This window comes from Lissotriton vulgaris, chromosome 4_2, assembly GCF_964263255.1.
Source record: "Lissotriton vulgaris chromosome 4_2, aLisVul1.2, whole genome shotgun sequence".
In the NCBI taxonomy this organism is placed as follows: domain Eukaryota; kingdom Metazoa; phylum Chordata; class Amphibia; order Caudata; family Salamandridae; genus Lissotriton; species Lissotriton vulgaris.
In genome coordinates this window covers 24,063,337-24,088,913 of record NC_141692.1, presented here as the reverse complement: position 1 = coordinate 24,088,913, position 25,577 = coordinate 24,063,337, and positions in this window count along the sequence as shown.

Genomic DNA, 25,577 nt, shown 5'->3' with positions numbered 1-25,577 from the left:
ATAAAAGTATGGTGTGATGGCTACCCCTCGTTCTTTGTCCAATAAAATTGTGGGATTCACACATTTGTAACATTTTGGGGTGGTACACTGACCTGAAAAACGAGTATAACTAGGGTAGGCTTAGTTAGTTCGATTGTCCGACTTGTCCGAATACCTGACCTGTCACTGACCCAGCGCACTCAACAGGCGATCGGGAGCTGAGTTGCTGGCAGAGCTCTCTTTCAGAAGATTCGATAACCCAATCGGGGTTCTGGGGAGAAGATCGATGACCCAATCGGGGTTCGACTGTTAGCTAGAGAGGGTTTACAAAGCTGGTGATTTGAACTTTAACTGTGGTGCTGGTCTTAGCCTGTGGTGGTCCTATCCTGATCCAATTTGGTCCGTAACCTCTCTTGATTCTGTCTTGCACCTGTTCTTTCCTGCTGGCACTTATACTTTGGGATCATTATTCTTTGACTCAGCCTATGACCGCGGTTGGTCATTATACCGTTCTAGGTAACTATAAAGTGTGGGTTTGTCATTGTACTGTTTTCCCTCTTTCTCTTACCCATCCTCTGTTTAAATGTTTAACCACATTTTCTCTCCTAAATATTTTGAAATATTTATGTTTTTAAATCTGAATTAGTCTAAACATAATGGCACTGAATACACTGACGCCCCAAGGTTGAATGGCAGCAGGGTGCCTGCAATCATGTTTGCAGATGACACCCTGCTGCTGTCCAAAACCCCCATGGGGATACAGAGGATCCTTGATTCTTTTGTGGCTTTCTGCACAGATAGGGGGTTAGAAATCAATGCTGCAAAAACTAAGTTCATGGTCCTGAACCCAACCCAAAGATTACGCCCGAGCCCCCTACTGGGATCATCACGTTTAGAGAGAGTCTCCACCTTTGAATATCTGGGTGTAACATTGAATGAAACCATGTCCTGGGGAACACACCAGACCAGGGCTAATCTCAAATTAGTGCAGACCACTGGCGGCATTGCCCGGATGATGAAAAATTCCACTTATCGTCCGCTGGGGCGCTCATCCAGATCTATAAGGCACAGGCCAGGGGTGCTATTATGTATGGGGCGGAACTGTGGGGTCATACATCTTCCCGCAGTTTGTCTATAACTGAGAATAATTTTATTAGACAGATAGTAGCACTCCCGCCTAGCACCCCGCTCCTTCCCCTGAGGATGGATCTGGGACTGAGACCAATAGCAGATGAACTAGGTCTCAGACCAATAGTCTTCTGGCGAAGGCTATGGAGTAGCGAAGAACTTTCTACCTACAGGGCGGAACTGAGGGAGTTTCTAAGCCACCCCAAAGCTTTACAGATCTCCTGGATAAAATACATTAAAAAGTCCTGTGCGAAACTGGGGCTCCCCGACCTCTGGTCCGATCCAGCTAATGCCTCACTAAGGATCCCATGAAGAGCTTTGGCCAATGCTTATCATGAGCAGAAACTAGCTATGGCCTTAGACTGCCAGGGTGAGGGGTCATTAACATCTGTATTCACGCAAAGCAAGGATTCATACAGACTGGAGAGGGTCCTGGACGCTATGTCCCCTGTGCTGGCCAGGAAGCTATTTCTCCAATGGAGATATGGCACACTGCCTCTGCGATCCTACACCAGCTCCTGGTCAACACCGCCCACTACCAAGCAATGCCCGGCATGTACTTGCGCTGAGGAAAGCGATTCACACGTGGTCTTGTTTTGTCCAACTTACAAGGCCGCCAGGAAATATTGGCTTCTACCACTCATTAGAAACTTTGGCTGTAGGGAGTATCTCCCGATGTATAGAATTTTAAAAACTGTTGTTTCGGGTCCAACTGTGTTTGCATTAGCTAAATTTCTTACAAATGTCTGGCACACTCGCACTCGTATCTTAAAGTCGCAGGTTCCCACCTAACTTTAACTTCAACAATTTTAAATGTATGGCCTTTTATCTTTTTTCACTCAAGTAGTACTTATTGCTTAAGGAGGAATGATTTTATATTGTACAACATGTGTTTGTTGTTTATTTTCGTTGGTTTTATAATGTTTCATATGTGCTTCTTTTTGTATATCTTTGATGGCCAAATCAGCCGAAATAAAGATTGAAATATATAATATAATAAGAAATTAATTTGAGTTTTCATGTTTATAAGTTTTCAAAGATTTTACTTAGATAAAGATTTTAAACCTTTCTCGAGTTTGTGGTTATTTATGAAATGCTAAATGTTATTATTGCTACCTATTTTCTATCTAACTCCCTTGATCCTTTAGGACTATAGGTATTGGTGACTTGGATTGGTAAGATAAATGGTAAAAATCCAAACGGTAAAACCCCAATTGATTTGAGTGTAGGTTATTGTTATTGTTATTGTTATTATGGGTTTATATAGCGCCGGGTCACCTACAGGTCTCAGGGCACTTTGACCACAGAACATAACATCCAGGAGAGAGAGAAGGTGGAATGCCTAGGCTGGGCTGAACGATGTTCGGAACAAGCTGGTCTTCAGGGCTTTCCTGAAGCGGAGTAGATTCTCCTCCTTTCGGAGAGTTTCAGACAGGGCATTCCAGAGCTTCGGTAATAAAACCGAAAAAGATCTGCCTCCCATTGTGGCCAGCTTAAAGCGAGGACATACAAGGAGTTTGGCATCAGAGGACCTAAGATTTCTTTCCGGTCTATATATCTCGATCCGTTCCTTGATGTAGGTCGGGGCCTTCCCGTAAATGGCTTTGTGGGCTATGCAGAGGCTTTTGAAAACAGACCTCTGTCCAATTGGTAACCAGTGTAGGTCTTTTAACAATGGGGAGGCATGGGTTCTCCGCGGGAGGTTGAAGATAAGTCTGGCGGCGTCATTTAATACTACCTGAAGTCTGTTTGTTAGTGTTTTTGGCAGGCCTAGGTATAGCGCATTGCCATAATCGAGTCTTGACACTATAGTGGCCGAGACCACTGTGCGTAACATCGATTGGGAAAGAAGAGGGGCCAGTTTACGCAGCTGTCTTAAAAGACCTGTACAAGTGCCAACCACTGTGGAAACCTGGTTGGTCATTGAGAGGCCACTGTCCAGTTTAATACCCAGACTTTTGACCGTGGCTGCCGGCTGTGGGGTTGGGCCCAGCTCCTGGGGCCAGTACAAGTCACTCCAGGAGGTGCACTTGGATGGTATTATCAGCACCTCTGTCTTCTCCGGGTTGATTTTGAGCTGGTTGATGGACATCCAGTGGACCGTGTATCGGAGTATATCTTGCGCATGCAACTGGGCATGTGTTGTATCATCTATGCCCAGCAGCAGCTGCGTATCGTCAGCATAGTTGAATACTCGGCAGCCCATTCCCGCTAGTGTGTTAATCAGGGGCTGTAGATATATATTAAACAGGAGTGGGGACAGTGCTGAACCCTGGGGAACACCACAGGTCAGACTTCCCACTCCTGATACACTGTCTCCCATCTGGATTCTCTGCGTTCTCCCAGATAAAAATGATTCCAGCCACTGAAGGGCTAAGCCCTGAATCCCAAACCCAGCCAGCCTGTTCAGCAGGATGGTTTAACTGTTTAATGTATATATAAACATATGGGCCCAGGTGAGTATGTTGATCAGTTATTTTGGCAGCAGAGGATGGTTAGGGATTAGTGTAGATAGGAAGTTAGTAAATATTGATTACTGATTGATTATTAGTTATTGATTTTATTGATGTTATGCATTAACCAAAACTGTTCGTACCTGTTTTTATGTTTTGTCTGTGAACCCCGGGGGCAGAATACCAGGTGGTAATGGGAAGCCATTCTGTAGTGAGGTCACTTGTTCAAGGTAGGAAGTGCATGGTTAGGTAAAACCGAAAGCACTGTTTTAGGGACTTTTCTGTAAAAATGAGTGAATAATTGATAGCAAAGAGTTTGCTAGTAAAACTTTGGTGTGATATCACCTAGAAATGGTCACACTGGAGGAGTAGCAGGTTCTCCTGAGCTTGATTGACAGCAAAGGGGTTCGTTGGTGAAACTTTGGCCTTGCATAACCTACAAAGGGTATGCCGGAGGGAGTAACAGGTTCTCGGATGCTTGCATGAAAGGTAGACGGAAAGAATCTACTTGTAGTGTATAAAGAGTAAACGGAAGGGCGTTACTCGCAGTGAATATAAATCATTCTTTTCTTTCGAAATAGTCACTCAGACACAGTGGCAAATGTTTTTATGTTGTTTATTAATGAAAATGAGCATTTAAAATAAATCTCTTGTATTACCTTGCAAAGGAGGGAGTCAGTTGCGGAGCTGCGCTGACGTCACTTGGGGCCAGATGTATGCAGCTCAAATGGGTTCGCAAACGCTAAAATTTGCAGAATTCTGGCGTTTGCGAACTCATTTGAGCAAAATGGTATGTATGTAGCAAATTTCAGTGCAAAATAAGGAATCGCATATTTGCGATTCCTTATTTTGCAATTGCATTTAAGGAATCTCAAAATTTGCGATTTCTTAAATGCAGTGTATGAAGCAAAAAAATGTGCTAATTGTCCTTAAGGAATCGCAAATTACCACCAACTTCAAGTTGGTGGTAATTTGCGAATTTCTTGAAAAATTCCCACTTTTGCATTTTTCAAAGTACCATGTGATGCACATACATGCACTTATGGCACGTATGTGCACCACATGTGCATCCATGCTTATTTCAGGGGTGCAACAGGGTGTCCTTTGGACACCCCTGCACCCTTGAAATTATTCTCAATTTGCGATTAGCAAAATGCGAATCGCAAATTGAGAATAATTTCACATTCATTCCTATGGGCCTCATGGCCCATAGAAATGAATGGGAAATTATTCCTTAATTGCGATTAGCAATTTGCTAATCGCAATTAAGGAATTTAAAGAAATCGCTATAAAATAGCGAATTTCTACATACATGCCATTTTGCAATCCTCAAATAGCGATTCCTTAAAAATCGCTATTTGAGAATCGAAAAAAAAAGTGTATCTTGATACATCTGGCGCTTAGAGTCGTGCTGATATTGGTTAATAAAGCGATACAAAAGGGGATGATGGACGGAGCGTTTGAGCAAATCAAAAACTCACCGCCAGTCAACTGATCTGGGTTTAATCCATCACCATTCTTTAGCTCACTCAGCCACCCCAGTTCAGACATGGCCATATGCAAATCAGTCTGACCCTGTGCCCCATGGGAACAGCCCAGCCCGAACTGCCAACCCATGTCTTCCCTGGAACGGAAACAAGCATCATGGGACCGGTTTCGGATTCATAATCCTCATCAGCCAGCCTATCTTGAATCCAGTGGCCAAGTGAGCAAGGGACTCACGTCTGAGCATACCCTGCCAACTTAGGGCGAACAAAGCGATACAAAAGGGGATGATGGACGGAGCGTTTGAGCAAATCAAACACTCACCCCAGTCAACTGATCTGGGTTTAATCTATCACCATTCTTTAGCTCACTCAGCCACCCCAGTTCAGACATGGCCATATGCAAATCAGTCTGACCCTGTGCCTCATGGGAACAGTCCAGCCCGAACTGCCAAGCCATGTCTTCCCTGGACCGGAAAGAAGAATCCTGGGACCGGTTTCAGATTCATAATCCTCATCAGCCAGGCTATCTTGAATCCAGTGGCCAAGTGAGCAAATGACTCACGTCTGAGCATACCCTGCCAACTTAGGGCGAACAAAGCGATACAAAAGGGGATGCTGGACGGAGCATTTGAGCAATTCAAACACTCACCCCCAGTCAACTGATCTGGGTTTAATCCATCACCATTCTTTAGCTCACTCAGCCACCCCAGTTCAGACATGGCCATATGCAAATCAGTCTGACCCTGTGCCTCATGGGAACAGTCCAGCCGAAATGCCAAGCCATGTCTTCCCTGGACCGGAAACAAGCATCCTGGGACCGGTTTCGGATTCATAATCCTCATCAGCCAGGCTATCTTGAATCCAGTGGCCAAGTGAGCAAGAGACTCACATCTGAGCATACCCTGCCAACTTAGGGCGAAAAAAGCGATGCAAAAGGGGATTTTGGACGGAGCGTTTGAGCAAATCAAACACTCACCCCCAGTCAACTGGTCTGGGTTTAATTCATCACCATTCTTTAGCTCACTCAGCCACCCCAGTTCAGATATGGCCATATGCAAATCAGTCTGATCCTGTGCCTCATGGGAACAGTCCAGCCCGAACTGCCAAGCCATGTCTTCCCTGGACCGGAAACAAGCATCCTGGGACCGGTTGCGGATTGATAATCCTCATCAGCCAGGCTATCTTGAATCCAGTGGCCAAGTGAGCAAGGGACTCATGTCTGAGCATACCCTGCCAACTTAAGGCGAACTAAGCGATACAAAAGGGGATGACGGACGGAGCGTTTGAGCAAATCAAACACTTAGCCCCAGTCAACTGTCCTGGGTTTAATCCATCACCATTCTTTAGCTCACTCAGCCACCCCAGTTCATACATGGCCATATGCAAATCAGTCTGACCCTGTGCCTCATGGGAACAGTCCAGCCCGAACTGCCAAGCCATGTCTTCCCTGGACCGGAAACAAGCATCCTGGGACCAGTTTCGGATTCATAATCCTCATCAGCCAGGCTATCATCCAGTGGCCAAGTGAGCAAGGGACTCACGTCTGAGCATACCCTGCCAACTTAGGGCGAACAAAGTGATACAAAAGGGGATGATGGACGGAGCGTTTGAGCAAATCAAACACTCACCCCCAGTCAACTGATCTGGGTTTAATCCATCACCATTCTTTAGCTCACTCAGCCACCCCAGCTCAGACATGGCCATATGCAAATCAGTCTGACCCTGTGCCTCATGGGAACAGTCCAGCCCGAACTGCCAAGCCATGTCTTCCCTGGACCGGAAAGAAGAATCCTGGGACCGGTTTCGGATTCATAATCCTCATCAGCCAGGCTATCTTGAATTCAGTGGCTATTGGTTAATACTGCGGGTGTGTAGCTGAGGTAATTTTGTAAAGGAGGGGTGAGTACAGGAGCATGAGAACTCGTCTCACGGGAAAAAGCAGCACAACCATTAGTTGAAAATATTTTGGATTCTAATTGTTGATTGGTCATTGAAAATAAGAAACGTTTTGGTATTGGAGGTTTCTCGTAAACAAACCGAGTGTCATTACGAAGTAAAGCGGCATAAAATATATGTGGCATTTAGATCCAGAATTCATAGGAAATAGACATCTATGTTTTGCTAAAGAACAAATTATAAGCGGGAGACCTATATCATGTACGGAGACAAAAGAAAAATGTCATTTGTCAAGAAAGTTAATAATTTCTCAAAAAAAGATAAACCGATTAAAACCAGAGAAGGGATTATTATTCCATCATCAAATACGCCTGCATCATACATGATGGTTGAAAGGGGCTATCATACTTTCATATGGTTAGAAAACTGGATAGAATATACAAAAGATGATGGAATTTTGGCACTTCCAGAAAATGGTACCTTTAATGGTAGAGTTTTATATAATTTAAGAGCATGCATGAATGAATTAGATCCAAGACCTAGGTTAACTCAATATGAGGCATTGGAGGAATGGGAAATAGAAGCTTTTAAGTGAGACAGATCCAGAAGTGATAAAAGTATTAGTACATTTTATCTTAAATTTCCTAAAGAAACAAGAGATAAGCAGATGAAACAATGGAGACAGTCTATGCTGGTGGAAGGATTATATCCTGTCCAAGCATTAGAAGAACAAATAGGGAGTAAAAGTACTGAGAAAAATAAAAATGTAATGACAAGTGCTGATCCAGAAGATGATTACTTGGAGGATTTATTAATGAAAAATCCACCACATTAAGAGGAGCAGAATCAGACAAATGCTAGTGCTCCGTTTTTAAAACCACCTTTAGTTCCCCAAGTGTTACATGAGGCTTTATTAGAAAAAGTGCTGCAGGAAAAGGAACGAGAAGCAATAATTAAGCAAAGGAATGAGTTAATTCAGAAAATTTCACAGTTAAATATCAGTCCTGAAGCCTTGACAATTCCGGTGACTATAGGTCCAGTTGTTCCTTTATATGGAGAAAAACAGACTAGTTCCAGACCTCCTGTTTAAACTACACCTGTAGTGCAGCCAAGGAGAGAAACATTAATAGTGGATAACCAAGCAAGTGAATGTGGATCAAAAATTTCTTTGATGGATTTACCTATAAGAGAATCAGTAAGTAGCTCAGCTAGGAAAACTACACCTGTAAATACTAGAGAAGTGCAAATAGAAACCTCTTCAGGTACGAGAAGTGCAACTGTAGTTACTCCAAAAGAAATTGAAAGATGGTCCAGAGAAATAGAAAAAACAAAATCACAGTCAAAGACATTGGATATTTTTAAATTAAGAATTGAATTAGAAGAAATGATTGCTGGGAATGTGGTATTAGATCGATTGAATGCATTAAATGAAGATGAATTGTTGTTTATATGTCGAAGTATTACTCGAAATACAAAAACATTTCATGAAAAATTAACGAGTTTAGCAAGTGAAATGGGGATTGACATTGGTAAATCAAAAGTGTTACAGAAACCATATTGAGCTGAATTTTCTGACAAAGATTTAGAAAATATGAATGTGTCAGGTTGTAAATTACAAATAAAAGAAGTGTATCATTGTTGCAAAAATGGGGTGACATAGACAGATGGAAAGCTAGATGGTTAAAGTAAAAGGAAGAAGCTCAAGGGAAAAACACTGTATCAAAATATATGTTGAAAGAAACAGAAAAAGTGGAAAGGATGTGTCCAATGGGAGAAGTACCAGGTGGAGGTTTTGTGCATGTTCCATGGTCCCGACAAAATATATTGTAATTTACAAATGAATTTCCAAAACTCAGAGAGAAACCTTTAGATTGGTACAGACAGGTCGATAGATTTGTAAAGGTTTCAAAAGTGTTATTAAAAGATCTAGATGGATTATGTGACATCGGTGTTCCTGTCGATTTATGGACAGAATGTAAAATTGCAGGCAGTAAACTGGCCAAATGATGAGTATCCTAGAGACCCGAAAACAGGAGCACCATCAGACGAGGTGATGAGGAAGTATAATCAGGTTATACTGTATTTGAAAGGGAAAGTACCTCCAAAAGAAACAGACTGGACTAGAATAGACAGAACTATTCAGAATAAAGCTGAATCTGTGCATGCATATTATGAACGTCTTTTACAAGTTTTTAAACAGTATAGTGGTTTAGAAAATATTGACACCAAAGATATGACACATTTTATCTATCAGTTTGTGTCTGGATTAAGACCAGAAATTTCACAATGGATTAAGGATAGTAAAATCTGTTGGCAGGCCGAACCTGTAGGTGAAATACTGAAATATGCAAAATATTGTGAAGACGAATTGGATAATAAACAAAAGAATTTGGAAGAAAAAGTAATGTGGGCACAGGTAAAATTAGCAGAGCAACAAAAACTTCAATTTGAAAACATTCAGACCCAAGGAGATGGAAATGGTAATACAACTAGAGCTAAATTTAATCGAGAAGAGGCTAAAAAGAAATTTCCTTGACATGGGTGCGGCCAGTTGGGGCATTGGAAGAACGATTGTAAGGCTGTGCTAAATAATAATAATAATTTGAATCCACAGACGCAGAATGAGGTATCGAAAAAGCAGCAAAAACAGGTAATACAAAATTAGTTACCATTGGCGCCTATGCCAAAAGCTGGGAGTCAACCAGCATACAGTATAGATACCACAAGTTGGAAAGGAAGTGGTAATAGGGACACAGTGACACCCCAATTTCTTTTGAGCGACTCATACTTTGATGAAGATAGTTTCTGACGGTGCCTGAGGGGGGAGGACAAAGAGTGTGTACTTGGCACATCCTTGCAGGTAGATCAGTCAGGTCCATACATTGAGGGAAAAGTTGAAGGAAATGATGTTACCTTTTTGTTGGATACTGGCGCTACCCGTTCTACTGTGAGAACAGCAGACGTTCCAAACCTACCCTCTCAGGAGAAGCGATCCAAGGAGTGGATGTTTCTAATAAACAAATTAGTACCCCAGTTACAGAACCAAAGGAAGTCAAAATAGGCAATTTTAAAGAAATGCACACATTTGTTGTATGTGACTCCAGTCCTGTAAATCTATTAGGCGGGGATTTGTTGTGCAAAATGAATTGCACTATCTTTTGTACACCAAATGGAGTTGAAATTCAAACTCCAGATGAAGATGGAATTTATAAAATTATGCTAGCAAAACAAAAAACTGAAAAACTAAAATTTACCGTAGAAGACTTACTAAAAGAATTACAGCATACAGTAGATCCTAAAGTGTGGGATTTCACAGGAAAAGATGTAGGATTAATGGCAAATGTTGACCCAGGAAAAGTGACAGTAAAAGAAGGTGCAGTTTATCCAAATATTCGACAGTACAAAATGAGCCCAGAAATAAAAGCAGGAGTCGCACTAGAAATAAAACGTCTAGTCGAATCAGGAATTTTGCAGGAAATAATGAGCAGTCCATATAATTCACCCATAATAGGCATCAAGAAACCAAGCGGAAAATACAGAGTCGTACATGACCTCCGCAAAATTTATAAAATTGTCGCCCCATGTTGTCCAGTTGTACCAAACCCTGCTGTAATTTTATATCAAATACCATGGGCAGCAGGCTGGTTCACCGTAATTGACCTTTGCCACGCATTTTTCTCAATATCACTGCACCAGGATAGTAAGTATCTTTTCTCGTTCAAATTCGATGACCATATCTATGTTTGGAATTGCGTCCCTCAGGGGTACACAGAAAATCCATCGATCTTTAATCAGATCTTGAAAAAATGTCTTGAACCTTTGATATTGCCCGGACAATCAGTCCTGGTCCAGTATATAGATGACCTACTGGTGGCATCTAAAAATCAAAAAGACTGTGTTACTGATACAATTGCTTTGTTGAATCATTTAGGAAAAGGTGGACACTAAGTATCACCTGAAAAGTTGCAATATTGTACTCATCAGTGAAATATCTGGGGCACCAGATGGAGAGGGGTGTCAGAAGGGTTACCTTTGAAAGAATCAGTATAATTCGAAACATGAATCTACCTCAAACACAGAAAGAAATCAGAATGTTTCTTGGAGTTGTAGGTTACTGCAGGCAATGGATTGTGGGATTTGCAGTCCTAGCAAAACCATTAATACAAATGACAAGGAAAAGAGCAAAATACCCAGTACAATGGGATGATGAAAGCATGTCATCTTTTCTAAAATTAAGAGATTGTTTGTGTTCAGATCCAGTATTAGGGATGCCTGACTATGCAAAAGATTTTGCATTGTTTTGTGACACACGAGACAACTGTGCACTTTCAGTTCTGACTCAGACTCATGGTTTGATGAGACGACCTGTTGCATATTTTTCCTCTACTCTGGATCCAGTGCCAGCAGCATTGCCAGGATGTCTGAAAGCAGTAGCAGCAACGTGTGTGAGTCTTGAGCAAAGTGAGTTCATTATCATGGGACATCCAGTAACAGTGTATGTTCCACATGCAGTTGTGATTTTATTGACCAGGACTAAAACTCAGTATTTAACACCTCGTCGGCTGACTAAGTATGAACGAATTCTTGTAGGTGCAGAGAATGTGACAATTGTTAGATGTAATATTCTGAACCCAGCAACATTGTTCCCTGAATCACAATTTGCAGAAGTCAAAAATGAAATCGAACATAATTGTATTGATCTTACAGAATATTGTACTGAACCATGGCCAGACATAAGAGAAGAGCCACTAATAAATTCAGAACATGAGCTATTTGTAGATGGTTTATGTATGCAACATGAGGAAGGAGGGTCCAGTTGAAGCATCATATTTACCTGCAGTCAAATCTGCACAGGTAGCAGAATTAATTGCATTAACAAAAGCTTGTTAATTTCCATATTATATGTACTGTATGAGTTGTATATTTATGTATTTGCTCAAATAAACATAAAAAAATAAAATAAAATAAAATAAATTAAAAAAAAAAGCTTGTAAATTGGGAAAAATGAAAGTTACTATTTTTACTGATAGCCAATATGGCTATGGAGTTGTGCATGGTTTTGGCCAACTCTGGATGCAAAGAGAGTTTCTGACTTCATCAGGTACTCCAATTAAAAATGGAAATTTTGTGAAAAATTTACCAAAAGCAATTCAATTACCAGAAACAGTACCTGTGGTAAAGTGTGCTGCTCATCAATCTGGCAATGACAAAGTGACGGCAGGTAACCGATATGCTGACCAACTAGCTCAATATTGTGCCAAGAATAAAATGACAATAAACACGAAAATTGAACCATTGTTTACCTAGACGGGAGCCCTGAGTTGCCAAACTGTATGCTTGCTCCTATGGCTAGGATGTATCATGGTGATTCTCATCTAGGGCGAGACTCTATGGTAAGACTATTCAGACAAACTTGGTTCAATGCAAAGTTCAGGAACGTTGCAGAGAGTCTTTGCCATAGGTGTTTACTATGTCAAAAAATGAATCCTGGGAAAAGAACTGTGGTTTTGTCAGGAAAGATTGGAAAGGCAGAAGGTCCATTTATTCGACTTCAGATTGATTTCATTCAGTTACCCCCTTGCAGAGGAATGAAGTACGTCCTTGTCATTGTCTGCCTATTTTCAAAATGGATGGAAGCTTACCCTACACGAAGGAATGATAGCAACACAGTAGCCAAACTATTACTTAGAGAACTCAGACCACATTTCGGTTTTCCAGTAACGATTGAATCAGACCAATCAAGACATTTCAATAATTAAAAAATTGGTCTAATCTGTGAAGCATTTAAAATTGACCAAAAGCTGCACTATGGATACCGCCCAGAACTTCTGGAGTGGTAGAACAACTGAATGGCACAATCAAATCAAGATTGGGAAAGATTTATGAATCAACTCGATTAGAATGGTCAGATGCTTTACCTCTTGTTCTGATAGGACTCAGAAGCATTCCAGATAGAAAAACAGGCTTGAGTCCTCATGAAATATTCATGAGAAGAGCAATAAGGCAGGCATGGGTGCCAGGACATAAGTTGATAAATATATCTGATGACTTAGTACTAGAGTACTGCAAAGAACTGGCTGACCAAGTGCATTCTATCTCTCACCAGGTTGGAGAAGATGCTGTCACCAGGCAAACAACTCCAGCACACAATCTGATTCCAGGTGACTGGGTTGTAATAAAAGAACATACACGAGAATCTTGTCTAGCTCTAAGGTGGGGAAAACCAACACAAGTGATATTGGTTACCACTACAGCAGTAAAGTGTAAAGGAGCCATACAAAAAGAGTGGCTGAACCTGGTAAAACTGAATCTGAAGGTTGTGCAGCTGAGGGGTCTCAAAAAAGTGATTCAGAAATAGTTGATGATGAACAACCGAGCACCAGTCAGGATGAATGGATTCCAGTGATTGACATTCCTGCAGATGTTGTGAGAACCAGAAGCCAGACAAGAACGTACTCAGGTTACACAAATCAAAGTCAAAAATAATTCTGAGGAGGAACAGATAAGGAAAGATCAATATACTCAGACATTCCAAATACCTGTCACAGTTCCAGAGTCTGAGGAGGGACAGATAGGTAAAAGGGCAAAGGCTCAGGAAGAAGAAGAGCAAGAGATCGAGATACCTGAACAGGATCAGATGGATGTAGATAAATGTGTTCAGAAAGAAGAAAACAAACCAAATCAAAGTCAATTGCAGCATACACCTGAACAAGGCCATATTAGTATTCAGGCTGAAGAAACAGAAGAAAGACCCGGACCAAGTCAGATAGAGAGGGATACAGATAACAGAGATATACAAATTGTGCCACATCTGAATGAAAACAAAAGAACAATTGAAGAAAAACAAAGCATAGTGCAAGCTAAAAGACTCAGAAACGGAGATAATTGGCCTGGTTTTGTTAAGAAACTAAAATGTTGTCTTAAATCAATAAATGAAGAACCAGAGCAAGTAAATGAAATATCAAGTCAAACTGAGCTTTCCACAGAACAACCAAAAGGAAAAGTCAGAGATTGAAAAGACTGAATAATAAGTTCAGAGGTCTGAATGGACTTATGTCATCCTTGAAGATCTTGAAAATTTAGAACTGAGTGATGATGATGAATTAATTGATGAACCAACAGACAAAGAAGTAAGACCAACCAAAATTCTGTGAAAAAGTCTCAAAGAGGGGCTAAGTCTCCCTAATTGAAAAATGGCTGATCATGCTGTTAATGGTAAACCAAAAAGAAATTGCTTAAAAACATGCTGTAGAATATGCACATGTAGTATAGTAATAGTACTTATAGTAAGGTTAGGACTGACCGTAGCTATTCCTTATCTAATGAGTAAAAGTGAAAAGAATGACACTGACATTCATGAGAAGGTAGATGCACCTGAATAATTAGACACACATGGGAATATAGACAATGTTAGGCAGCAAAGAATAGAAGTAGAAGCATCAGATGAGGAAGGAGTTCATTACGATAAAGTTAGAAATAGAACACATTTTGGGGGCGTGGCTTGCGCGCCAAGATGTCACGGCGGACCCTCTGTGGGCTCCGCCGTTTCACGGGACTCGGCAAGTGATTTCGAGCCTTCTAACTTCGTTGTCCACTCCTGAGGCGATGGGCAAGGTCTGCTGAGGATGTGGTGAGTCCCATAACCGCTTTTTCGGACGGACTGCTGCCTACTGCGCCTTACAACGGACACGCGGTAATTTCTCTCAGTGCAAACGTGAGCGGCCGCCATTTTAGGTTCTTGCGCTCACGTTTGCCGAAATATCACCGGGCTCAGCATGGCTCCTATCATTCTTTGCTCTCTACGCTGCAAACTACTTCTGCTGCCAAAACTTGCCTGATTTTTTGTACATTACCCCACAAATGAGCCTTCTGGTGTTTTTCTGAGGCATATTTCTCCCGCAAAGGTCTACCCACATTGGCTCCCTTCGCCAGTTATACTGTGAGGAGCTGCATTGTAAGACTGCTATTCTACGTTTGCTTTCTCTACTTTGGATATCTGTGCAGTTATTTCAATTAATCCCTGCCTCATATCAGCGCTAATTTGCCGAATGCCTTTCTACATGTATAATCTTTTGTGGCATATATTTGACTGAAGTATTTTTCTTTTTCTTTCTTTCTTTCTGGAACATCTCCTGTGGTACATATTTTTTTTTCCAACTTCTACCTGATATCTGGCCATAATTTTTTCTGCTGTATGTGTTCTCCTGGTTGGTAATCATTTTTGCTGCATCATTTTCAAGAACCTTGGAGTATTAATTTTCGTGGATTATAACCAGCATAAGACCAGTCAGTCATTTGGCTATGCTCATTTCCCTTAATGTGCTACATAGATTACTACTACGCACATAAATGGCACTCTTTGCTGCACATTGACTGTTTCTTCTCATTTTTTCATGATAACTCCATAGGCCGACCATCCTTTCAATTATCGCCTGGTTTTCTTCTACATTAACTCTTTTCACTCAGCTGCAATGCCATCTTATTTGCTCTGAAGATTGCTTTTTGAACATTTTTATATCATTTGTTGCTATTACCTTGAATTATTTTGGCTTCTCCTCAAAATGGCTGCCGACTCTCATTCTGCCAGATCCTCTGTGACCGGTACCAAATCTAAAAGGCAAAAAAATGATCCACCTTCTCCTATTCAGTCCACTCAGAACTCAGTATTGGATTCTATACTAGATGAATTCTGTGGTCTCCAACCATTCATGACTGCTAGAAACGAAAAGCTACAACAAATAGAAGAGAGATGGATTGTCATGGAAAATAAGGTTCTGGACCTGGAACAACGCGTCAGTGATATCCAAGATGCTTCTACTAAAATACCACTCTTAGAACAAGAAATCCATAAATTAAAACTACACACTGAGGACCTTGAAAATCGAAATCGTAGGAATAATCTACGCGTACATGGTCTTCCGGAAAATATTGAAGGTCCGGACATTGTATTCTTTCTACAAAAGTTCCTTACAGAACTTTTAGAACTTCAATCTTCCACAATCCTTCTCAATATTCAAAGAGCTCATCGCTTGGGTCATTTGCATCCTAACGCTAATAAACCACGTGGCATTATAATGCTTTTTCTTGAATTTACTGAACTAATGCTGGTGTTGAAAGCTGTAGGATTGAAACGTCGTCTTATTTGGTCTGGTCACAATCTCTTCATCTCCCAGGATCTCTCCAATGCAACAAATGCTTGTCGCAAATAATTTCTGGCATTGCGTCCTTAAATGAGACTTCTTAATATCCAATATGGCATCCTACATCCATCTTTGTGCAAAATAACACATAATGGTCGTTCATGCTCATTTGATGATCCCAAAAAACGTAAGCTTTACCTGCGTGATTTCTCTCCCTCTGGAATGGAAACAAATGGTTGATTTACCTTATGCTTTATTGAATTCCTTTTGAATTCATCATGCCTCTTTTAACTGCATTAATCTATTTTTGATCCATCGTTATCTGAATATTTGTTACGTTGCTCTTTGAGGCTTTTGTAGTTATCATCTTGTTATATACTTCTTTATGTTCCGTGCCCCTTGGCGTCACTGTGCTTCTCACTTTTCGACTTCTTTTTCTTTTACAGATCTGGATGTCATTCCTTGATCTGTCTTTTTTCTTCCTTCCTCTATTCCTTCTCTCTATTTCCTTTCCACCTTTTCCTCTCTCTTTTTTCGGTCCTCTTCTTCTTTCCTTTCCACCTTTTATAGTGCTTCTTGCTTTTTTTATATATGTTTGCTATTCTCCTGCATTCATCATTGTTCCACTAATTTTCTTTTCTTCTTTCCTACCACATGTTACCATTCATGTAATACTCCTGTACCATGGTATTGTTGGTCTTTGGGTAATTTGTTTCTTCTGTCATTTTCCTCTGCGGTGTGTTTTCCCTTACAGTTATATCCTTGAGATGTGTCTTCTCCATCTGTGTCATATCCTCCCCTACTTTCGTTATGTGTAATTTTGTTAAGTGGAACGTACGTGGCCTGGTGAATCCAGTAAAAAGACAAAAGGTACTGTCTCATTTATCTAAACTTAATTCTCAAATTTCTTTTCTTCAAGAAACTCACTGTAATGATGTTGAATCTCTTAAACTGAAAAGGCAGTGGGTGAGCCAAGTTGTTTTTTCTCCTGCTATCAACAAAAAGGGGGGGTGTTGTCATAATATTTCATAGAGCTTTAGCTGTACAAATTTTGTCCACACAATGTGATATTGATGGCTGATGGGTAATGGCAAAAATGATGTTCCAAAATGTATTAGTTTTATTAAATATCTATGGTCCTGTCAAACCTGATCCTAAATTTTGGAATGATATTAAAGTCCTCCTTTCTTCCATTGATTGCCCTAATATTGTTGTTGCTGGTGATTTTAATCAATGGTTAGATCCCTTTTCCGATAGACTATCCAAAAGTAAATTTCAACCTAACAAGTCTCATAAGGCCTTTCAAGCTGCCATTGCCTCTCGTCCATTGTATGATGTTTGGAAGTCCTGTAATCCTGATTTAGCTGAATTTACTTTCTTTTCCAATGTACATCATACCCGTTCCAGAATTGACTATATATTGTCTAGTAAATCTCTGCTCTCCTCTATCCAAAACTCTGACATTGATTCCATTTTTATATCAGATCATGCCCCTGTTCGTGCCTTTTTGGATTTATCCCATATTTCCTCTCTGAGATTGTAGGGCAAGAGAAATGATATTATACTCAGTGATGTAAGAATCAGGTAGTTGATAGGTTGTTTGTAATGAAGTACCATCTATCTCCCCCCCCACACCTTTTACTCCTTATTATCAACCCACAGACCTAAAGCCGCTATTGTATATAGGTTATTGGTATCTATTGTCCATGAACGTCCTAAGTCCCCAGTTGAACTTGCATGGGAAACTGATTTGTCTGTTTCTCTTTCTGTTAATACATGGGATTATTTAAGATCTCTCCTGCTTCTCGTATAACTCAATCTCTCTGTTACCTTTTTCAAAGAGCACTTATTACTCCCATTACTGTTTGTAAATTTTCACCCACATCTTTCCCATTATGTTGATCATGCTCCACTGAAATGGGCACATTAACTCATTTACTTTATGAATGCTCTAATGTTTTAACCTTTTGGAATTCTGTTTGGAATATTTGCAAGTTAGTGTTTAACCTTAATACTAGTTTAACATTACAAACTGTTTTTCTAGGATCATTGTCACTTGATATAGATGTTACATCTTCCTCTCCTAGTCTATTTGATCTATTTATTGCATTAGCTTTTAAAGTTATGTTATCCTCTTGGAAGGATAACTCACAGATTTCTTTATTAACTTGGTGGAACTGGTGGAACTTTATTTGTGATGAACATAGAATTGCTGCTGTTTCTTCTTCCTCTCTTTTTCAAAAAATCAAATCTGACCTTCTTTTGCTACCTTTTTCTACATATCTTTCTACACACTCTCCTATACGTTAACTCTCTGTCTTTCTTTTCTTTCTTCTTCTCTCCTCTTTCCCACTTTCCTCTCCTTTCCTTTCCTCTTCTCTCCTTTCTCTTTTTTCTCTGTTTTAATCTAATGTCATATTTAATTACTTGATATTCACCTAATAGTTTTATCTTACTTATGTCATTTATGATATATGATGGCTTTTTCTTCATGTACTATTGTATTGCTTCTCTTGCTCTTTTTCACATGTATTTAAAAATTCAATAAAAATGTCTTAAAGAAATAGAACACATTTGAATGTATTTGCAAATCTATTAGTACACTATGTAGAGGCAATGGAAATAAGCGATTGCTACGTATGTATGGAGCTACCATTGTCTGTAGCGGAAGGCGTCACTTATCATCATTTGCCCCTGACTTATGGTATTTCATGCAGTATTTTAGCTAGCTTATTTTACAAGAAAGGACCCTTACAATATTATTATTCTAATTTAGATGTGATTTTCTCTGAACTTCCTATTCATAATAACCAGAATTCTGTACATAGTAACGGTAACATAGCTCGTTATATGGGAGAATGTTTTCTAACATTAGGTACAATAGATACAGCTGAAGCACACACGAATAATTTAACATGCATTTTACACGAAGAAGAGAAGATATTTTTTAATGTAGTTGAGAAAAGGAGAGAGGATTTCCAAAGAAAAGCTACAGTACAGAAACAAAAGATTCCTAAATGGGCAAAAAATAAAGAATACACCTTGAATGGCAGAACTCATGCTGCTATGTTGCTGGACTTTGACAATAAAGAGAAACTCTGTCTCCACAGGGAGAGAACAAGTTATTGTAACAATATATTCATTGGTTCCAGTGAATGTGAACACAATTATAAAATAATTGGGGGTTGGGGTTTCAAAGATGGAACTGAACCGGTGTTTTCTGGAATTTATTATATCTGTGGGAATAAAGCATATTACAAATCACCTGATCATTGGTATGGGTGTTGCTATTTTGGAATAGAATTCCCAAAAGTATATCATATAAATAGAATCACTGGAAGTAATGAAGACACTAATGGACTAATACGTAGTAAAAGAGCTAATATAGCAGAAATTGTAGGTGACATATTTAGTGCATTGATACCTTCAGTGGGAGTGGTTTTAAATACTTAAGAATTTGTAAATTATCAACAGTGGTAGATCAATTATCGACAGACACTGTTGGAGGTTTCTTAATAATTAATACAGAATTAGTTGTGGTAAGATCAATGGTTTACCAAAATCGACTTGCTCTTGATACATTGTTGGCAAAAGAGGGCGGAGTCTGCAGAAAGCTGAAAGCGCAACATTGTTGCACTTATATGCCTGACAAAAGTATAGAACTGAAAGGGTATGTAAGGAATATAAAATATTTAGAAAAAGAACTTAAACCACTGGAGGTTGATAGTGCATGGAAAAGACTAACAGATGGTCTTTTCTCTATAGGTAGTTGATTTTCTAATGCAGGGAAAAGTTTTGTAGGTAAAATACTGATGCCAATGGTGGGAATAGCCTTAATGATTTTAGGGATAATGATTTGTTGCAGATGTCGTAAACATAAAAAGACATATGCAATAAATAAAAAGGGAAAGAAAAGAAATATCAATGAAATAGAATTAGAAGAATAAAATAGACATTTGTACAAAAAGGTGAAAGACCTCCATATGAAGAATAAAAAGAATATTAACAGCAAGTTTGAAGAAATTGAGATGGGTGAAGTGTAAAAGTTGGCATCTGTTTCATTAATTAGTGATGATATAAAATATCATCAAAGAGGGGATTGATGGAGCAAGGTTTCACACATAAAGTGACTTGCTCGTACTCAACCCTCTCGATAATAATATTAATGTACTAACTAACATGTTTTGTCTTATTAATATTGCATTACACGACATATTAGGCATCTAGGGGAAGCTTGCCAATGTGCTTTTACTAACTATAATCCGCTTGCACTAAAATGGCTGCTGCTACGAGGGATTTTCTACTGTGCATGCGTCTGTCATGCCCACGTGACATGCTTGGTGGGAAAACTTTTGCTTCTGTGCTATAGAACTAAGATGGCTGTTATGTGTCCTAATGTGCATGAAGCTTGCATCGCTGCTTTGCTAAGCTGTTTGTTTTCGCTTAATATTTAATGCCATAGTAATAAAATAAAATAATGGGAATAGAGTAGAAAGAAGTGGTATACAGTGCATTCATTTATTCTGTGTTTCTAAAACTGTTTCTTTTCTATTTTTAGATGTTAACAAAATTACAGGCCTAAATGATTTGCTGAACTCCATCTGTGGAGAAACTGTGCCTGTGCGACAAATTTCCTGAAGCCACAGAAGCTGTAGCCTTGAATCATGCCCAAGACGGACATGGAAGGCGGAGAAGAGTGAACTCCTTGTCTTGCCTGAGGAAGCTGAATTGATTAGATTGTTTTAAAATGATTTTTGATACATTTCACTACCGGGAGGAATAAAGAACATGGGTAGATAAAGTTATGGGAGGGAACGACTTGAATACATGATTGACAAGTTGCTTCTAGAAAAGTATGGTGTGATAGCTACTCCTCGTTCTTTGTCCAATAACATTGTGGGATTCACACATTTGCAACATTTGGGGGTGGTACAATGACCTGAAACATAGTATAACTAGGTTAGGCTTAGTTAGTTAGATTGTCCGACTTGTCCGAATACCTGACCTGTCACTGACCCAACACACTCAATAGGTGATCAGGAGCAGAGTTTCTGGCGGGGCACTCTGTCAGAAGATTCGATAACCTAATCGGGGTTCTGGGGAGGAGATCGATGACCCAATTGGGGTTCGACTGTTAGCTGCAGAGAGGGTTTACAACGCTGGCGTTTTTAAATTTAACTGTGGTGCTGGTCTTAGCCTGTGGTGGTCCTATCCTGATCCAATTTGGTCCGTAACCTCTCTTGATTCTGTCTTGCACCTGTTCTTTCCTGCTGGCACTTATACTTTGGGATCCTTATTCTTTGACTCAGCCTATGACCACGGTTGATCATTACACCGTTCTAGGTAACTATAAAGTGTGGGTTTGTCATTGTACTGTTTTCCCTTTTTCTCTTACCCATCCTCTGTTTAAATGCTTTACAACATTTTCTCTCCTAAATATTCTGAAATATTTATGTTTTTAAATCTGCATTAGTCTAAACATAATAAGAAATTAATTTGACTTTTCATGTTTATAAGTTTTCAAAGATTTTACTTAGATAAATATTTTAAACCTTTCCAGAGTTTGTGGTTATTTATAAAATGCTAAATGTTATTATTGCTACCTATTTTCTCTCTAACTCCCTTGATCCTTTAGGACTATAGGTATCGGTGACTTGGATTCGTAAGATAAATGGTTAAAATCCAAACGGTAAAACCCCAATTGAATTGCGTAGGTTTACCTGTTTAATGTATATATAAACATATGGGCCAGGATGAGTATGTTGAGCTGGTGAGCCTGCGCTCTATCAGAACTATATAGCCTCTCAGCTCATGACTATCTCTGTCCTCTCAGCTCATGACAATATCTGTCCTCTCGGCTCATGACAATCTCTGGCCTCTCAGTTCAGAATGCTCTCTGGCCTCACAGCTCATGGCGCTCTCGGCCTCTCAGCTCATGACAATCTCTGGCCTCTGAGCTAAAGGCGCTATATGGCCTCTCAGCTCATGACAATCTCTGGCCTCTCAGCTCAGAACAACCTCTGGCTCGAAGCTCATGACACTCTTTGGCCTCTAGAACAATGGCCCTCTCTGTCTTCTCACCTCATGACACACTCTGGCCTCACAACTTATGGCACTCTCTGGCCTCTCAGCTCACAGCACTATATGGCCTCTTAGCTCATGACTATCTCTTGCCTCTCAGCTCCTGACACTCTGAGCACCTACCTTTTAGCCTCTCAGATCATTACACTATCTGGCATCTCTGTACTCTCAGCCCATGACACTCTCTGGCATCTCAGCCCATGACACTCTCTGGCCTCACAGAACATGGCACTCTTTGGCCTCCCAGCTCATAACACTCACAGCACTTTCTAGCCTCTCAGCTCAAGACATGCTCTACTCTCTCAGCTCATTATACTCTATTTTACTCTCTTGCCTCTCAGAATATGACTCTCTCAGCTCTCTCCGGCCTCTCAGCTCATGACACTCTGATCACCTACCTTCTGGCCTCTGAGATCCTGACACTATCTGACATCTCTGTACTCTCAGCTTATGACACTCTCTGGTCTCACTGCTAATGGCCTCTCAGCTCATGACAAACCCTGGCCTCTCAGCTAATAGCACTATATGGCCTTACAGCTCATGACAATCTCTGGCCTCTCAGCTATTGGCACTATATAACCTCTCAGCTCATGACCTTCTCTGGCCTCTCAGCTCGTGACTCTCTGAGCACCTACCTTCTGGCCTCGCAGATCATGACACTATCTGTCATCTCTGTAATTTCAGTTTTTTGACTCTCTCTGGCCTCTCAGCTAATGGCACTATATGGCCTCTCAGCTCATGACAAAACCTGGCCTCTCAGCTAATGGCACTATAGGGCCTTATCGCTCATGACAATCCCTGGCCTCTTAGCTAATGGCACTTTATGGCCTTTCTTAACTCATGACAATCTCTGGCCTCCCAGCTAATGGCACTATATGGCCTCTCACATCATGCTCCTCTTTGGCATAACAGCTCATAACATTGTCTGGCCTCTCAGCTCGTGACCCTCTCTTGCCTCTCAGCTCATGACACTCTCTGGCCTATGTCCACTCAGCTCATGGCACTCTCTGGCATTTAAGCTCATGACACTCGTTGGCCTCTCAGCCCATGACACTCTCAGACCTCTCAGCCTGTGAGACTCTCTTGTCTCTCTCTCTCCTCTTAGGTTATGACCCACTCTCTCTGCTCATGATGCTCTCTGGTCTCTCTGTCCTCTCAGCTCATGATACTCTCTGATCTCTTAGCTCACAGCCCTCTCTAGTCTCTCGGCTCATGTCACTCTCTGGCCTCTCAGCCCCTGACTATTCCTGACCTTTCAGCACATGACCGTCTCAGACCTTGCAGCTCCTGACTCACTCTGGCCTCTCACCCGTGATGCTGTCTGGCCACTCAGTCGATGACTATCTCTGGCCTCTCAGCTCATGACACTCTCTTTCTCCTCTCAGCCCATGACAATCTCTAAGATCATGACATGCTCTGGCTTCTCCACTCATGACACTGTCTGGCCTCTCAGCTCATGAATCTCTCTGGCATCTCAGCTCATGACACTCTCTGGCCTCTCAGCCCATGACGCTTTATGACCTTTCAGCCCATGACAATCTCTGGACCCTCAGTTCATGACACTCTCTTTCCTCTCTGCTCATGACCCTCTCTGGCCTTTCTGCTCATGACACTCTCTGGTCTTTCAGTCCGCTCAGCTCATGACACTCTCAGGCCTCTCAGCCCAAGACACTCTCTGGCATCTCAGCTCATAATGCTCTCTGGCTCCTCAGCTCATGACTCTCTCAGCACTTTGTAGTTTCTCAGCTCAAAACATGCCCTGTTCTCTCAGCTCATTACACTCTCTATCCTCTCTGGTCTCTCAGCTCATGACACTCTCAGGCCTCTCAAGTGTGACCCTCTCTTGCCTCTCAGCTCATGAGACTCTCTGGCCTCTCAGCTCATGAATCTCTCTGTCCTCTCAGCTCATGACACTTTCTGGCCTCTCAGCCCATGACACTCTCTGGCCTCTCAGCTCACACTGGTCTCTGGTTGCTCAGCTCATAATACCCACAGAACTTTCTAGTCTCTCAGCTCAAGACATGCTCTGCTCGCCCACCTCTTTACTTGATACTTTATACTTTAATTTATTTCATGTAAAAAAAAAGGGTGGGAAAACCACCATGAGTAAAACATACAAAGATATACGTAATTATTATTTTGTAAAAGATATAAAAGGCGGTATTCTTTTGTTTCTCTCTTTTTTATGTTGTAAAAGAATTAGCATGTTAGCAAAGTTGTCTGGTGATTTCGGAGCCGAATGATCTAACGCTGCATGAGTTGGTTAAGTGGTTCTGCATTGGCCAGTTCTCTTGATGCGTTTTTTAAAACGTTTATGGCTCTGCAGGACAGTGGGATGGATGAGCCCATGAGACAGTGAATCACTGCTGCTCTACAAGTTCTTATTTGTTCCTTCCTGAAGACCTCCCGAAGGCCCATTTTGCGCGTTTCTGTTGAAGCAGGGCAAATGCATAGTAGATGCAGTAAGGACTCATCCCGAGATCCGCACAGGCGGCATTCCATGATTGCCATACATATTCCATTTCGGAGTTGGGTCCTTTGATGGGTATGACCCAAGCCTTAATAAAGTGAAAAAGTGTTTTTTCTGATGCGGGAAGTGATCTAGCAAGTAGGATTGGGGTTTCAACCTCTGGTATGACTGCATCACGGCCCAGGCGTGTTTGTTTTTTGCTAGGGCAGTTTTGTCTAATAATAAAGAATGCCATTTTATGGCTTTGTTGACCACTGATTTAAAGCAGGAGTAGGTAGGATCTGTGAGCCATGCCTCCTCTAATTTCAGTGCTTAGAGCGAGGCCTTTAGAGCTTCGAAGATTGAATTTTTGAGGCTGGCTTGCTTTTCGATTTCTACCCAACAGTGGTGTCCGAGTGAGTTTTTCTCTGCGTCCCGCATTCTCCAATAGTACTTGACTAGTGTGCCTTGTCTGTCGGGGATCTGGTTTCTTAGATTGCAAACAGTTTCTTAAAAAGAATTGATTGTTCCAGGTTCAAGCCTGTAGCGTCCTTGCCATTCAGGATTTCTGTGCCATATGAGATAGAGGGCAGGAATTTTTCTGCTCTAACCTTTAGTAGGTGGACAGTGGAGACACCTGCAAGCTTGTTTTTTAAGATTTTGAAGGCAAACTGCAGCTGTTTGGGTTTCGTGCGACCTTGGGACTAATGAATCTTGAAGGTGAGTTTGCAATCAATTTGAAAGCCTAGGTATTTATATGAGTCCACCTCGGTCAAAGGTCTCTTGCCCACAGTCTAAGTGAGTTTGCGATCGGCTTTATGGTGTTTGTTAAAGCGCATCATCTTTGAATTTTGGCGATTGATGGTCAGTTGGACCGAGGTGGTATAAGCTCTTAGTTCATGATTAGTCGTTGCAAACCAATTGGCGTTTGGGCCAGTAAGACAATGTCATCCGCACATTGAAG